A 16,454-nucleotide genomic window follows, 5' to 3' on the forward strand; every position below is an offset into this window, starting at 1 on the left:
GTCGCCCTAGAGCATAGACCAAATGTTCCGTGCCAAAACGGCTACTGAGCCTCTAAAAACGGTAAAACGACCTCGTTCCTAATCGCTCCTAATGAGCTACCTAACTTGCGTGAACGAATTAAGCAAGGTGCCGTACAGCACCCGCCTAAGTGTCCCAATCGCTCACTTGTCAACAATAAAAACTAAATCGGGGAGGCGCACCCTTTGTTACCATTAAAACTAACGCTAGTTATAGAAAAATAAAAGGCAGCAATTTAGTCTGCCACGCCTCGGTCGCTGAATGCCAGCTAGTACCTGTCCACCATTTAACAGCGCTTGGAGCTAGTTTGGCTGATGGCCAACCATATTTTCAAGAATTGCCTTCCACAGCAGAGCTATAGGAGTCTACATTATATTACATTAACCCTTAAAATTACCGATGACGGTTGAACATAGCGACCTCATCGAGGAACTCCCACACGGTCCGACAATGCGGCTCTCGCCACACTGACTCGCCGTTTGTGAGCGGCCAAGTTTCCCCCTGACCTGTAAGTTCCAGGGTGCTCGGTCTCTGGCCCCCCCAAGAGCAGGGCAGTCGAACAGCATATGCAAGTTCGACTGGACCTCCCAGCAGACACACAACTCATCAGCCCCCAGGCGAAACCGAAACAGATATTGGTTCAGGTTTACATAGTTGGTGAGCACTTGGGCACCCGATGCCCTTAAAAACGAACTCGAGGCATACCATCCCCCCAGATCCTGTATAAAACTATACAACGATCTTCCGTTAGTCGTGGTGTGCTATTCAAGCTGCCATGCCTCCATCGCGAGGCTCCATAGCCTCTTCCGCAGACGGGAGATGGGCAACTGTACGAAATTTTGTTTCGGTGCACTGTGATCACCGTTCCGCTCCGGTTCTGGCCCGGCTCGAAACCGCATCCCAAATGCCTCGGCCTCCCGACCTCTTCGCAACTTCCACATGACCGCTCGAACTTTCACCACTAAATCGATTGCGAGAGCCTTTCCCAATACGGTAGTAGCCTCGTAGGAGGTTGTTTTAAATACACCAGTGCATATTATCATGGCTCTGCGCTGGGTACTCCTTAAACTTTGAAGCAGTGGTCTATTTCTTTCCAACCTATGCGCCCAAACTGGCGCCGCGTATGCGATCATACTTTCGAAAACGCCTCGGTACACCAAGTACATTTGGCGGCGCGACAGCCCGTAATCCTTCCGAGCAATCCTCCTAAGCTTGTGCATCACAGAGACAGCGTCCGCCGCAACTTGCTTAATATGGTTACTAAAAAGCAACTTATCATCAAACAAAACACCTAGGTACTTATGAACCCTCACTCGGCTGATTACACAGCCTTTATATTTAATATGGGGGTTTCGACTGCATGATAATTTGTCTGCACCCTTCAGAAGCATAAACTTCATCTTGGGCACAGAAATCTTTAAATTTTGAATGTCCATCCAGCCCTCGACGGTTGACAAGGCCGCCTGCGCTCTACTTTCCAGCTGCGGTCGTGAATTACCACGAACTAATAGGAGAGAGTCATCGGCGAAAGCCTGTGCCGTGACCCCTTCTGGGAATGTCAACCCCAGGAATCCGTCAAACACCAGGTTCCACAGCAGGGGACAGAGAACGGAAGCCTGCGGGCTTCCCCTGGTGACGGACTTCCACAACTAGGTGCGCATCCTTAAACAGTGCCGTTGGTTAGACAAGTAGTCTCTTACCACGGTCTGCAGGGCTTCGGGAACATTGCGGCGTTCCAAAGCGTAGAGGACAGAACTCCAACAAGGAAGGAAATGCTGCCTCTATATCAATAAAAATAGCCAAAACATATTTGGAGTCGGCGCTTTCCACCTCGGTAAGAGCATTTAAGATGCAATCCTCGGTGCCAACCCCTTTCATGAAGTCATATTGGCCTCGATTTAGAATACAGTTCATATCGATGCTTTCTTCGAGCCGTTCCACAACCAGCCTTTGAAGCGACTTGTCGAGAACCGGCAAGAGGCTGATGGGTCGATAACTGCCGATCTCACCAGGATCCTTTCCAGGTTTCAGGGGTACCCTCACCAAAGCCACCTTCCAGCAACCCGGAAAGCAGTCCCAGCTTAGGCATTCCGTGAACAGTCTGCCTAACGGCTCTCTTATGACAGGCGATAGACGGTGAAAAATATCCGGGTCAAGTCGGTCGATCCCCGGTGCCTTCTTTAATGCCATTCGAGAAAACACTCGGTCTATATCTTCGGGAAAAAAATCTTGCGGTAAAAAAAATGTACGCGAAAAAACTACAGATCATTTTTTAAAACGGAGTTATTATTTACATTTCCTAACCGAGTCGTCTTCGCTCGCAGTACTCTTTTTGTGCGTTTATAAAAAGCGGTATAAAAGTTGGCGTTTTCGTCATACAACAATTATAGGCAGCACGAAATGAACAATTATATATTGACCAATATTAGCGTGTAGTTTATTTTATTTCAAGAAATATCGAACGCTTTTGACATTCACTAGTTTACTTCTTCGGTAATGAAAAATTACAAGACGGTTTATAATATTAGAGAAAATCAGAATTAAAAATACATAAATTATAATCAAATAGGTAAACCGCAGTTACCGTTTGCGGTTGGATATTGTTAACAATAAACACGACTAAATTATCTATTAGATGTTTTTTCTTGTTATAAAACCCTATCCATTTAAATTTTATATCGGTTATAGATAAAAATGCCGACAATAAACTGTCGCTCCGTTAAGAACACGAAGAACATGAAAAATTATTAAATACGATATCAGCATAAAGCGTAACAATTTTACTTCGAGGTTAATATTAAAATGGTCATCGATAATATTTTAAAAACAGATTCCGCCCTAAAATAGAACTGAGGCGTATCAGTAATTACAAGTTATAATGGCGGAATCGACTACGAGGTCCAAAATCAATATAACATCATTTATCCTCGTTTTCTTAGAAACAGAAAACAATTTTACTTATCTTTGTAATTATTCGCCTGATATATTTTATTACATATTTAAACTTATAAAGGACTCTTCAAATCGGCCAAGAATGCTTACTGTTTAATGCGCACACAAATTCCGATAAGACTGAAGAAAACTGTTATGAAAGTAAAACGAAAAAAACGCGTGTAATTTACGCCACGTCCCTAATCGGTTGTCGATTCGAATTTTAACGAACGCGGTTCCGTTCGGTTCCTGCAACTGCGTGACGTTCTACCGGAAGCAAGGAAATGTCGCAATAGACACGCTAAGCGTCTCTTCAAAACCGACTGTGTTGTATAGCGTTACAACAAACGTACTTGCCGGTCAAAAGTCGATGTGCGTGTCGGTACGGGCTAAAAACTTGGATCCTCAGCCTCATGACCGTCATACGTCTTCTATATAACTGGAATTTCGTATTATCAAATGTCGCTCGGTGTTACCGTGAACGTACGGATCTCAGTACCGGTTTTTTGGCGGCATTTATCTTAAAAACGGCGAGGTTTCGTTGTGAAAGTTGCCGACAGATCGATTCGAACCCGCTGAATGCTACCGAAGCGACATTAATGACGATAGCGTATCGTATTCAGATTCTTGGCGACCGTACCAAAGCGATGGGTTCGAAACGGAAGGGTTCCGTCATTATATTGTGAATCATCGGTACCGTTTCTTTGATCCTCAAACGGTGTCCGTACTCAAACCGTTGAACGCTTGCGGGGAGGTCGCTGAAATTTCGGTATAAAAACACAAGGAAACTGTCAGGCGCCGCGTGGAATCCTACTTCACCGAATTCATGTGGCGTCGCAAGATAGGAGACGCGAACCCGTTCCAGAAAATACTCGATGCGATAATAGACTCCTCAGCAAGTTGGATCTTTAAGTTGAAATAATGCAGTAGCACTTAAATTAATAATGGATAAATACGTTTGAAAAAGCCACCGATTTGAAGGGAACAAGTGTGGCGTCGATATTCAATAAAAGTACGGATAGTATAAAATATACGTCAGTATCTTATACTTTCTATAATTAGTAAGCGTATTAATTTTATTGAAAGAGTTTTATGGCCGCCATTTTGGAAGTGTCAAAGGTAAAAGTTTCAAACTTATTTATATTGATACTTATTTTTGAAAATCTGTCGGCAAATAACGTAGTTATTGTAGAAAATATCTACATAATTTTCAGCCACAAAATTCCACCGCTATTAAATTAATCGATTTGAATTTTTTTTAATACTTTCAACGGTAGATAACGACTTAATAAAACTGTAGATACATTATTTACATTAATAAAATGGCGACCTTTTTTGTTTATTTGAAAACGAATAATAAAATAAATGAAAATAATAATCTATTCCGCCTTTTTTTACTATCCACTCTTAACGACTGAGCGATAAAACAATAGGATTTAATAAATTCTATTTAATTACAGTTATTACAGCAGATTTATTTAAATTTTAAGAATTTAAACAAATCCACCGGGTCGGTCTAGGGGTGAACGCGTCTTCCCAAATCAGCTGATTTTGAAGTCGAGAGCTCCAGAGTTCAAGTCCTGGTAAAGCCAGCTATTTTTACACGGATTTAAATACTAGATGGTGGATACCGGTGTTCTTTGGCGGTTGGGTTTCAATTAACGACACATCTCAGGAACGGTCGAACTGAGAATGTACAAGATTACACTTCGTTTACACTCATACATATCATCCTCATTCATCCTCTGATGTATTATCTGAACGATAATTACCGGAGGCTAAACAGTGAAAAGAAAGAAGCATTTAAACAAAGTAAATGTTAAACTGACAAATAATTGCATACGCCAGTTTTATTTTCGATTTCCCTAGAGCAAATATTCAGCGATCCATTAGTGAATATACATTGTAGTCCCCGACGATAGCTTTGATAGTCGAAAAACTTCTTCGATTTTGTTCTAAAGATCTTCGACACCGAGTTTGGTACACTGTTAGGCACACGTTTTTGGAATTCCAAAGTTAGAAACTACAAGTTTAGATCATGCGACCGTGCAGACCAAACTAAAGATTCTTCACGAACAATCCACCTCTCAGAGAAGTTAATTTTTGTTGTCGCTAAATTTAATTCATTTCGTTTATTAAATGATTAATTACACTTATAAAGTTGCTATCAACGTTATTAAATTTAGACTATTTAAATTATTTTAATTTAATAATTAAAAATTGACGTGACCGCCATTTTAAAATTTCTGATCGTATTTACACATAATTTTTTTATTTATTCGAGAAAATTGGTATAAATATGTTCGCCAAACGGTACGATTTCTCAATCAGATCTTCAAAATAAAATTTCAAAAAACAAAATGGCGGAGACAAGGAAAATTCGCCAATTTATTTGTTCATTTTGATACGTAGAATCAGAAAATGAATACCCAGATATACTTTTTCATTAGCAGCTGTATGTGTACTTGAATATATATATATATATACATATATATATATATAAATTACTACATATATGCTCAAGTTACTTTTTCTAACGGTCTGGTACACATAAACAGAACCGATGCTACTTCCTGATAATAATTAACAGGTTTACGGCGTATCATTTTATCTATTGAAGTGAGGTCTATCTAAACTCGGCGTGTCACAGCCGACCGCGTTTTAGATGTTAATGAAATCATGCGATAACATCCTTTGTTACTCGACGTGTGCAATCGTTTTTTTCTAGATTTTCCATTTAAAGAAACCGGTCGCTATCTTTCTTAGAGAAGAAATAGGTACGAAAAAGCGGAAGTTTTAGTCGTCCAGCCACCATTGCTGCGAACCGAACAAACACGCGGTCTCTCCTCAAATCGTAACATCGCATAGTACTCTGCGGGTTAGTACGCGCGTCAAAAACTTCCCTGTTTTAAGTCTAATGTTTGTGTCTGAAACCGTTCGACGACTACCGTTCGTTATATTGTCTTTATCGATAGATTATTAAACATTTATTGTTACGCTGATTTTTGACAAAACCTTTTATGCGGTTTTCCCCAAGGTAAACTATAGACCAAACCTCCCCTAAGAAGATTTATAGTTCCCAAAGAACCGTCAGTTATGTTTTTGTATTTATTCATTTAACGATAGGGTATCGCCCGATAATACTAATATTTTAACGAGAAATGAATATCAGAGCGACTGAAAAATCCATTGCCCGAACGCGATTCCATTTCAGAACCTTCCTTGTGAAAAGCCGCTACACAGCCATCCTGCCGCAAAGATAGACGATATATTTTATCTTCGTTTAACGTACACGACTCGCGCGGTTTTTAAGTTTGACTCTTGTAGACCGATTACTGGTTTTATAATTTTTAGGTATCCATCAGCAGATAAAAGTTAACATGTTACATTTTCCTCGTTTCGTTATAGTATGAATATGCTTTTTTCCGATTTATTTTATCGTCTTTGTAGTCATTAACGACCCTGAATAAACCGTAATCAGTTTTTTTTTTGTGAACATTTCCTGGAATCGTTCAAGTTAAAAGTTGTCTCTTAGATAACATTTTTTTATTCATATTATTTATAACTAAAGCGATCGTACAAAACAGTAGTAATAATCTACGGTGTTATTAGAACAGTTTAGTTTACGGCGCGCTCGACATTTTTACCGTTCTCAACTTTAAAAAAAAATATTTTTCTTTTAAATTAATTAATTAATTTTAAACAGAGTTTGACGATAACTTTGTTAAGCGTTTAATTTTATCGATGTTTTTATTTAATTAAATTTTAACGTTTTTATCTCGCAACAAAACCACTTCAGATAAAACTAAAGAGCTCAATTTCAGGTGGGATGTTTACGCAACCGTATTGGAGTAAGTTTCCAAAATAAAAAATTACTTTAGTGTAAGATACGCGTATATCATTAGAAAACATTAAAACTTTAACGTGTGACGTTTAGAAAACCTCTCAGAAATAAAATGAAATACGATTCCGATGGAATTCAGGTAATATTTTATTATATTCTATTCGGCTTTTATATGTATATATATATATACTTATATAATAAAATATTTTATGAAAAAAATGTATTATCCGCAAAATGTCATTCAGAAACCAAATGTATTAATAATTAGAATAAACAAATTTTTTTCACTTGTAAAAGTTTCGTACGGTAACCGAGCAATTGTAAAGGTAAGTTTTGCGTTCTTATTTTTGATCCAAAAATATAGATTTATTGGTGCAAATTTATAAAAACTAAAACATTAAATCAGCTGATTTTTCAAGTCGACGGTTCTACGGTAATAGTTCTTGTAAAGGCGGTCGCTGTTATATGTATTTGAATGCTAAACTGTGGATACCGATTTTCTTTGGCGGTCGGGTTTCAATTACGTCTCAGAAGCGATTCCTTCTTAAATAAATTTTTAATTTATTAAAAGGACCGAGTCTGAATAATCGGCGCATTAGTTGTTGGGTGATCAAGTTACAAACAAACGTACAATCAAATTTATATATATTAGTACGATAACCTACCTAAATAAATAATTTATATACGTCGCCTAAAGAACGGGTTGATATGCTACTTCACCGATAAAAGAATGAAATATTACAGCGACTGCGTGGATGAATCAAACAAGGGAAATCACAGTAAATTCTTCATCGGAGTAGCGTTACAAAATCCAATTGATTATAAAATATAAAATAGACGCGATTAAAATCCCCATTAATAATTAAAAATTTAAACGATAAAAAATGATACGAGGAAAACGCATGAATAAAATATAAATCATAATTCTGAGAAATTAAAGAAAATTAAGGAGCATGTACACGTTGAACGGGATGTTAAAAAAAATTAAAGATTGCTTTTTTTAGTATTGTATTATGATCGTATTATTATTCATCGACAGAATATAAAATTGTCTCGATAAAAAAATTATTTTAATTATATTTAAAGGCATTTTCTCATTTGACAACCCATTTTGTTAAGTTGAGGAATACCGATTTCTAGAGATTTATATTGTTATTATTTAAGAACGTATGACTGTTCTATTTAGTCAAGATATCGCGTTCTTAAGTATAAGACGAGGATAAGTTACCGTTTTTAATATTCTAAATATCGACTTACACCATTAAAACTTCCGGATGCCAAACAATAGTCTGAGAATTAACGCTGATGATGTCATCAGCGTAATAAGTTTTTAATAATAATGACAATCTTAGTGTTTTATTAAGTCCGTTTGTTAGCAAAATAGCACGGCTTGATTCTGTCGTAAACGAAATCGATTAATAATTGTTAGGTCTACCTGATAAGCAAAACCCAACGGTTTTATTTATAGTTAAAGTTCAATCGTTACAACCCATTTTGTGTCGTTAAGACACAGCAGTATCGAAAGGTAAATATCGCTATCAACAGAACAATAACTCCTCGAATTTTTGCATTTCTTAACGATCGAGAGATAATAATAGAAATCTTTTTAACATATTCCTGCGAATACATCGTTATACGGACGGTCATCTATTCGATAAAATATCTCGGTAAAGATTTGATATACGATCCTGAAATTCGGCGCGGTAGATTGAATATCGGACCGATCGATTGATTCAGCCCGATACCAGGTCGATCGGAAAGTCACCGTACCCTCTAAAGTTAGAACTAAAACTTTATAAGGAGTTATAAACGAAAAATCCGATGTAATAATGAATTATTTTATTTACTCGTCCGGTACATAGTATTAATTTTAACGGTCCATCGGATCTGTTGTTCGCCCTCATGTTGCACGCACCGTTCTATACGTCGCCGCGTATTCTGTGATATGCGACGGATAATTTCTAGTGTTACGTTACTGAAGCCGTCCCTGACAGCGTCAAGCAATTCTTCATTTGTTGTATAGCGACGTGCAGATATGTGTGTCTTAATAATTCCCCGTAATGAATTGTCTGGTGCGGTGAGATCAGGACTTCGTGGTGACCGTGATAACGGAGCCGGTGACGTTGAAGTACCACGGCCGATCCAACGTCCAGGAAATGTTTCATTCGGAAACGCGTGGACCGAACACCAAAACTTGCAGGTGCTCCATCCTGCTGTCACGTACCGATTCCACGAGATCCTTCTCTTGAAGCTGTATCAACCGTGCCTCCAACATCTCTTGTGCGTTCACCGGCCCGTGAAACAAGTAAGAACTGACTAAACAAACGACGAGCTTGTCGTTCCAGCACGTATCATGAAGTACGGAGGATTTCTTTTCGACTCTGTGGCGTAAAAAGGATTTTCTTTCGCCCAAAATAACACGTTTCTGGCATGTGAACTGCGATAGATTGCACATCGGTCGGTAAAAAGCACCTATCCACGGTGTACTGTAGCGGGGAATTTTCTAGCCCTGCAGGATGCAGCGCGACGTTCCCTGTCTGCATCTGACGGTTCATCGACGTACAATCGTCCTTTGTAACACTGCCCACTGATACACCTACAAAGATGTTGTTCCGTGAGAAGAGTTACCGGACCCAGGTTTGGAATTTCACGGGAGGGCGGACGATCATTCTCACTCTTCGAGTTGGGTCCGTCCGGCAGGTAAACAGGATAGGAGTATAAATACTCCAGTCAGTTCTGCGAGATGAGAGTTCTGTGAGAAGTCGGTCTGCGAGAGAGTTCTAAGCGAGGAGTTATTATGCGAGTTTGAAGCGACAGTATTCTGCGAGGAGGACAGTGAAAGAACGAATTTTTAGTGTGTACAAAGTTTGACGCGATTTAGATGACGTCACATGTAATTGCAGTGCATGAAAACGAGAAGTGTTTCGGTGAGTTACTGTTAGACTATTCGTGAAGGAGATAATGTAGTTAATTTGAATTTTCTTTAATTTAAATGTGTCTGCCCGGGTATGAATAATTAAGCAATTTTTCAAAATATTTTGCCAACGCTTCAATTATTATTACGGTTCTAATCAATCGACGCTTCATCAATTATTTCGGCACGGTTCTGCTAGGTTTCAAGCCATTTTTCTCTTTTCTCTTTCAATGGATACGAGTAAAAACTTTATCAAACTTTTTCTGTTGTTCACAATGCATTTTTATACACATTTATCAGATGGTTTTTTTCTTTTTGGTTCTGGAAATAAATTTTTCGGCTGATTTTATACTTTTATTTTTTGTTTTCCCGACTTTTTTTTAAATAAAAATTTTACGTTAAAAGTACGGATTGCTTCTTTGTTTAAATTTAAATCTTTATTTTAAAAAAAATACATTTATATTGTTCTCATCGAACTCATCCTGTCGATTCCGGATCTATAAAACTTACAGATTTTACTCAAATTATAAATTAACTATATATTACCGATTATCGAAGCGATGTTTCATTTAGAAACCGACGAACTCAATCGCCCGGTCCTATAGAATATCAAGATAAGAATGCCCTGTTACTGTGTTTCCTTAAAAAAGACCGGCTCATAAATTTTTGAAAAAGAAGTCGCACAAAAGCATTAACGTTTGGTGAATCTCGCTTCTGCTGAACAGGCCGGTGTGGTTTATCAAGTACCCGTACGCGAACACTGCGACGTGAAACGTTACCGATTAAGTCAAATGTTGCTCGATCACTAAAAATTAACCGCGGTAAGAACCTGATGTCTCTCGTGTCGACTAAGGGCATATCACAGAAATATTTTTACGTTTTCTTTTGTCGCTTAAACAAACAGCTTTTACCTTTTTCAACGTTATCGCCTGAAATACAAACCGTCATCGTCTTAACATACGCCAAACAGTCGTATTAGGGATCGCAAGTTCTCGGCCAGAGCGACGAATGGACTTTTTCGGTATTCACTGGAAAGCCTCTTATATTCGTTGTACATTTTCCTCAGAAGCATCTTATCGCCCTGAACTCTTTCCCTTACATAAACGTCCGATTCTTCAAATTTTTGTATACCAGCACGAATGTTCTAAGCTGACGGTCGATCGTTCCTGAAGCGCTGTCGAAACGCACACTGAACGTTATTACGGACTCTGCCTTTCTAAACTGTAGAACACGAAACGCCTTCTTTGCATAGACGCCGTGTTGTTTACGACTTAGTTCATCTTACGTTTGAGCGCTAGTATTGCGATCTGGCGGCAGGAAATTGAAACTGTAGAATGCGCGCTTTCAAACGGTGCAAGTTTTATTCGCTGACAGTGAGTGGTTGAAACAGATGTACGGTTTTAAAATCGGGCCATTTTTTTTATACATGCTGTATACCGCTTTTATGAATCTTCATCGCGATACGGACCGATCGTATTTTCGATGTAACTTTTAACTACCGTATGAATAACTTAAGTCGCAAAGAACGTTAAAGAAACTATAATTAGCGAATCGAAGTTTTATCCCGTCGTAAAGCTCTACGAATAGAATGATTTATTTCCATTAAATATACAGAGTCGACTTTAAAACTAATTTGAAATATCCTCTACCGTTTACAAATTTATGATAAATTATTCGGAATCGACAATAGTTGAATGAGGACTAAGATTTTATTAATTTTAAATTAAAAAACATAATTAAAAACGTAGTCCTTCCATATAGTTTAAGCTGTTCCTTTTTAATATTGAAGTAATTAAATCGATAAAAAGAAAACTTGAATTCCTGAATATAGTAATTTTATTTTATTCATTCGACTCAAACAATATGACCATTTTTTTATTAAGTTAATGGCTAATTTTGTAATATACTGATACCGGATTTAAATATTCTATAATATAATCGATCAAACGCTTAAAAATTCAGATAAAAAATTAAGACAACTCCTAATATTATTAATGTTAAATGACCGCGACATAAGAATGTTTATTTTGTAATCGGATACTGGTATAGGGAGCTGGTAATCGGCTGTTACTTTCACTTGTAACAAGTTTTTTTTTTTTTTTGTCTTCAGTCATTTGACTGGTTTGATGCAGCTCTCCAAGATTCCATATCTAGTGCTAGTCGTTTCATATCAGTATACCCTCTACATCCTACATCCCCAACAATTTGTTTTACATACTCCAAACGTGGCCTGCCTACACAATTTTTCCCTTCTACCTGTCCTTCCAATATTAAAGCGACTATTCCAGGATGCCTTAGTATGTGGCCTATAAGTCTGTCTCTTCTTTTAACTATATTTTTCCAAACGCTTCTTTCTTCATCTATTTGCCGCAATACATCTTCATTTGTCACTTTATCCACCCATCTGATTTTTAACATTCTCCTATAGCACCAATTTCAAAAGCTTCTAATCTTTTCTTCTCAGATACTCCGATTGTCCAAGTTTCACTTCCATATAAAGGGACACTCCAAACATATATTTTCAAAATTCTTTTCCTGACATTTAAATTAATTTTTGATGTAAACAAATTATATTTCTTACTGAAGGCTCGTTTAGCTTGTGCTATTCGGCATTTTATATCGCTCCTGCTTCGTCCATCTTTAGTAATTTTACTTCCCAAATAACAAAATTCTTCTATCTCCGTAATCTTTTCTCCTCCTATTTTCACATTCAGCGGTCCATCTTTGTTATTTCTACTACATTTCATTACTTTTGTTTTGTTCTTGTTTATTTTCATGCGATAGTTCTTGCGTAGGACTTCATCTATGCCGTTCATTGTTTCTTCTAAATCCTTTTTACTCTCGGCTAGAATTACTATATCATCGGCAAATCGTAGCATCTTTATCTTTTCACCTTGTACTGTTACTCCGAATCTAAATTGTTCTTTAACATCATTAACTGCTAGTTCCATGTAAATATTAAAAAGTAACGGAGATAGGGAACATCCTTGTCGGACTCCCTTTCTTATTAGGGCTTCTTTCTTATGTTCTTCAATTGTTATTGTTGCTGTTTGGTTCCTGTACATGTTAGCAATTGTTCTTCTATCTCTGTATTTGAACCCTAATTTTTTTTAAATGCTGAACATTTTATTCCAGTCTACGTTATCGAAAGCCTTTTCTAGGTCCATAAACGCCAAGTATGTCGGTTTGTTTTTCTTTAATCTTCCTTCTACTATTAATCTGAGGCCTAAAATTGGTTACCTTGTCCCTATACTTTTCCTGAAACCAAATTGGTCTTCTCCTAACACTTCTTCCACTCTCCTCTCAATTCTTCTGTATAAAATTCTAGTTAAGATTTTTGATGCATGACTAGTTAAACTAATTGTTCTGTAATCTTCACATTTATCTGCCCCTGCTTTCTTTGGTATCATTACTATAACACTTTTTTTGAAGTCTGATGGAAATTCCGCATTTTCATAGATATTACACACCAGTTTATATAATCTATCAATCGCTTCCTCACCTGCACTGCGCAGTAATTCTACAGGTATTCCGTCTATTCCAGGAGCCTTTCTGCCATTTAAATCTTTTAATGCTCTCTTAAATTCAGATCTCAGTATTGTTTCTCCCATTTCATCCTCCTCAACTTCCTCTTCTTCCTCTATAACACCATTTTCTAATTCATTTCCTCCGTATAACTCTTCCACCCATCTATCGACTTTACTTTTCGTATTATATATTGGTGTACCATCTTTGTTTAACACATTATTAGATTTTAATTTATGTACCACAAAATTTTCCTTAACTTTCCTGTATGCTCCGTCTATTTTACCAATGTTCATTTCTCTTTCCACTTCTGAACACTTTTCTTTAATCCACTCTTCTTTCGCCAGTTTGCACTTCCTATTTATAGCATTTCTTAATTGCCGATAGTTCCTTTTACTTTCTTCATCATTAGCATTCTTATATTTTCTACGTTCATCCATCAGCTGCAATATATCGTCTGAAACCCAAGGTTTTCTACCGGTTCTCTTTATTCCGCCTAAGTTTGCTTCTGCTGATTTAAGAATTTCCTTTTTAACATTCTCCCATTCTTCTTCTACATTTTCTACCTTATCTTTTTTACTCAGACCTCTTACGATGTCCTCCTCAAAAATCTTCTTTACCTCCTCTTCCTCAAGCTTCTCTAAATTCCACCGATTCATCTGACACCTTTTCTTCAGGTTTTTAAACCCCAATCTACATTTCATTATCACCAAATTATGGTCGCTATCAATGTCTGCTCCAGGGTAAGTTTTGCAGTCAACGAGTTGATTTCTAAATCTTTGCTTAACCATGATATAATCTATCTGATACCTTGCAGTATCGCCTGGCTTTTTCCAAGTGTATATTCTTCTATTATGATTTTTAAATTGGGTGTTGGCAATTACTAAATTATACTTCGTGCAAAACTCTATAAGTCGGTCCCCTCTTTCATTCCTTTTGCCCAGCCCGTATTCACCCACTACATTTCCTTCCTTGCCTTCTCCAATGCTTGCATTCCAATCTCCAGCTGTTATTAACTTTTCATCTACTTTTATGTGTTTAATTGCTTCATCAATCTCTTCGTATACACACTCTACCTCATCATCATCATGGGCGCTTGTAGACATATAGACGTTAACAATCGTTGTCGGTTTAGGTTTTGATTTTATCCTTATTACAATGATTCTATCGCTATGCGTTTTGAAATACTCCACTCTCCTCCCTATCTTCTTGTTCATCACGAAACCTACTCCTGCCTGCCCATTATTTGACGCTGAGTTAATTACTCTAAAATCACCTGACCAAAAGTCGCCTAACAAGTTAAATTGGGTTTAATTGATCGAGATTCAGATGGCTTTGTTTTAGTGTTTGTACATTTGGAACTTACAACGGTTTTTTAATTGATTATGTTGCTTTTAATCTGTTTATAAATTAGTATTATGAGTGCAATGAATTTGGATAATAAGTAAATTTCAAACGATTTTACGATCTGTACGGGTATTTCAATATTTGTACAAAAACAAAAAGATTTCTGTCTTCCGTCTTTAATTTAAATCTAGTTGACCGTATAGTTGTTTATGTGTTGCATACAAATGCTCTCAGTAATTAACTGTAGGTATAGCGTCTGAAACTTTAGTCTGACTAGAGTTCGAGTTTATTACCGAGATCTACTAAATGTGGTGATCTTGGCTCGTAAAAACCAAAATACTTAAACTATTTAGGTCACCGAATTGTTTCCTTCAAAGCGGGGCCCTTCTGATCTAACACAATTATTCTAGCGATGTTTCTATTGCCATTCACTTTTCAGTCATTTTTAGGCAGCACCGAAGTCTTCTTGACGCATTTATTTCTGTCTTCAAATCTATTTCCTTTAAGTGAAATTTTAAGCTTAGGAGAGAGAGAGAAAAATCGCTGGGAGCCGATTTTTATTTGAAGTTGTTCGATTCGATTCCGTGTTTTACCGAGTTGGAAAGCACGGGCTGGAGCGGTTGTCGTGATAAATTTTCCAAAAGCCATTTTTGCCAAAGCTGTGATTTCTTGCGTTAAATATAATATCTTAGCCGAAAAGAACAGTTATGCGCTACGATTTATTGACAGTTTGTTTTTGAGAAGCATACTCGTGGTAAGCCGTGCCTTGATAATTAAATAGGACATTCATCGTGATTTTCATGTCGCTTTGTAATCGCCTGACTCTTTTGCCGCGGAAAATTTAGAGTTTTCCAATAAGATAACTGCGCCTTTATCTCAGAGTTATAGCCGTAAACCCGTGCTTCATCTGCAGCTATTATTTTTTCATAAAATCAGAATAACCGGTAGAACATTCCATCCTGTTTTGTGCAATTCGCAGTCGATTTTCCTTTTATTTATTTATTTTTTATTTTCCTTTTATTTAAGTGTGAGGTTTTGGGACAAAATTTTCTCCTCAATGTTTTTGGTTTTGGGACAATTTTTTTTCGCGCCGCGTCTCAAGATCTTCCGTTAAAATAGATTGCACTGAGCCAAATGAAATTCCTAATTCATCTTCAAGGTCTGCTATTGTTATTTAACGATTATTCATCACCAACATCTATCGAACTAGCTTGATTTTTTTTGGAGATTTTTGTAGGTGAATGTTCTGCCTTAGGGTCTGTCACTTTCGACAGACGTTTGGCCATCTTGGAAGTGGCGATAGCGATTTCTAATTTATGTAACCCCACCACCACCTCGAGTGGGATATCTACGAACTTGGAATTGAGCCGAGAGTTTAATAAAAAATACTGGTGATTTTTTTAAATTCCTTCCCTATGGAAGAGAAGATGCAATTAAATGTTTCCGGGTCTTCTGGCCCCCCAAAGAAGAAATTATAGGCAATAGAAAGTATAGGAGAAGTAAGAGTAGGCAGCGGACCTCAAAGGGCGTAAACGAGTTAGAGCCGGTTCCTCCGACGAAGAAGAGACTACCCCTGCATTCCTACATTGTGGAATCTCACTTATAGGCTGGGCCACGCCCTTATAACATTTAGACAAAACCTGGGCAAGTCTACGGTCGACTCATCAAAAGGTCCACGAGAGGGAGCTGACGGAGATATATAAGTCTTTTCAGCATCTTAATGACGCAATGAGTGATGCGGATACTAAATCACAGGGGACACAGACCGAACACTCCAGGGCAGAAGAATTGACGGACATTCTTGAATCCGAACTGACCGACGAACAATTAATCGATAGATTAATCACTCTATTCATGGTCCACGTGGGCCATGA

General features: G+C 37.5%; 1 protein-coding gene across 3 annotated transcripts in view; it reads left to right on the top strand.

Moving 5' to 3' along the window:
• Nucleotides 1-16,454, top strand: part of LOC142328195 (glycoprotein 3-alpha-L-fucosyltransferase A-like) — a 181,231-nt gene that overhangs the window by 111,390 nt on the left and 53,387 nt on the right. Inside the window, exon 1 of one of the 3 annotated variants that reach the window (XM_075371768.1) lies at nucleotides 6,769-6,933. The exons of the other annotated variants lie outside the window; for them this stretch is intronic. The gene's annotated coding sequence lies outside the window, so the exon portion shown is untranslated. Of the gene's footprint in view, nucleotides 1-6,768; nucleotides 6,934-16,454 lie in introns of those variants that run through there. 3 annotated transcript variants of the gene reach the window in all.

This window comes from Lycorma delicatula, chromosome 7 (assembly GCF_047948215.1).
Source record: "Lycorma delicatula isolate Av1 chromosome 7, ASM4794821v1, whole genome shotgun sequence".
Classification (NCBI taxonomy): Eukaryota; Metazoa; Arthropoda; class Insecta; order Hemiptera; family Fulgoridae; genus Lycorma; species Lycorma delicatula.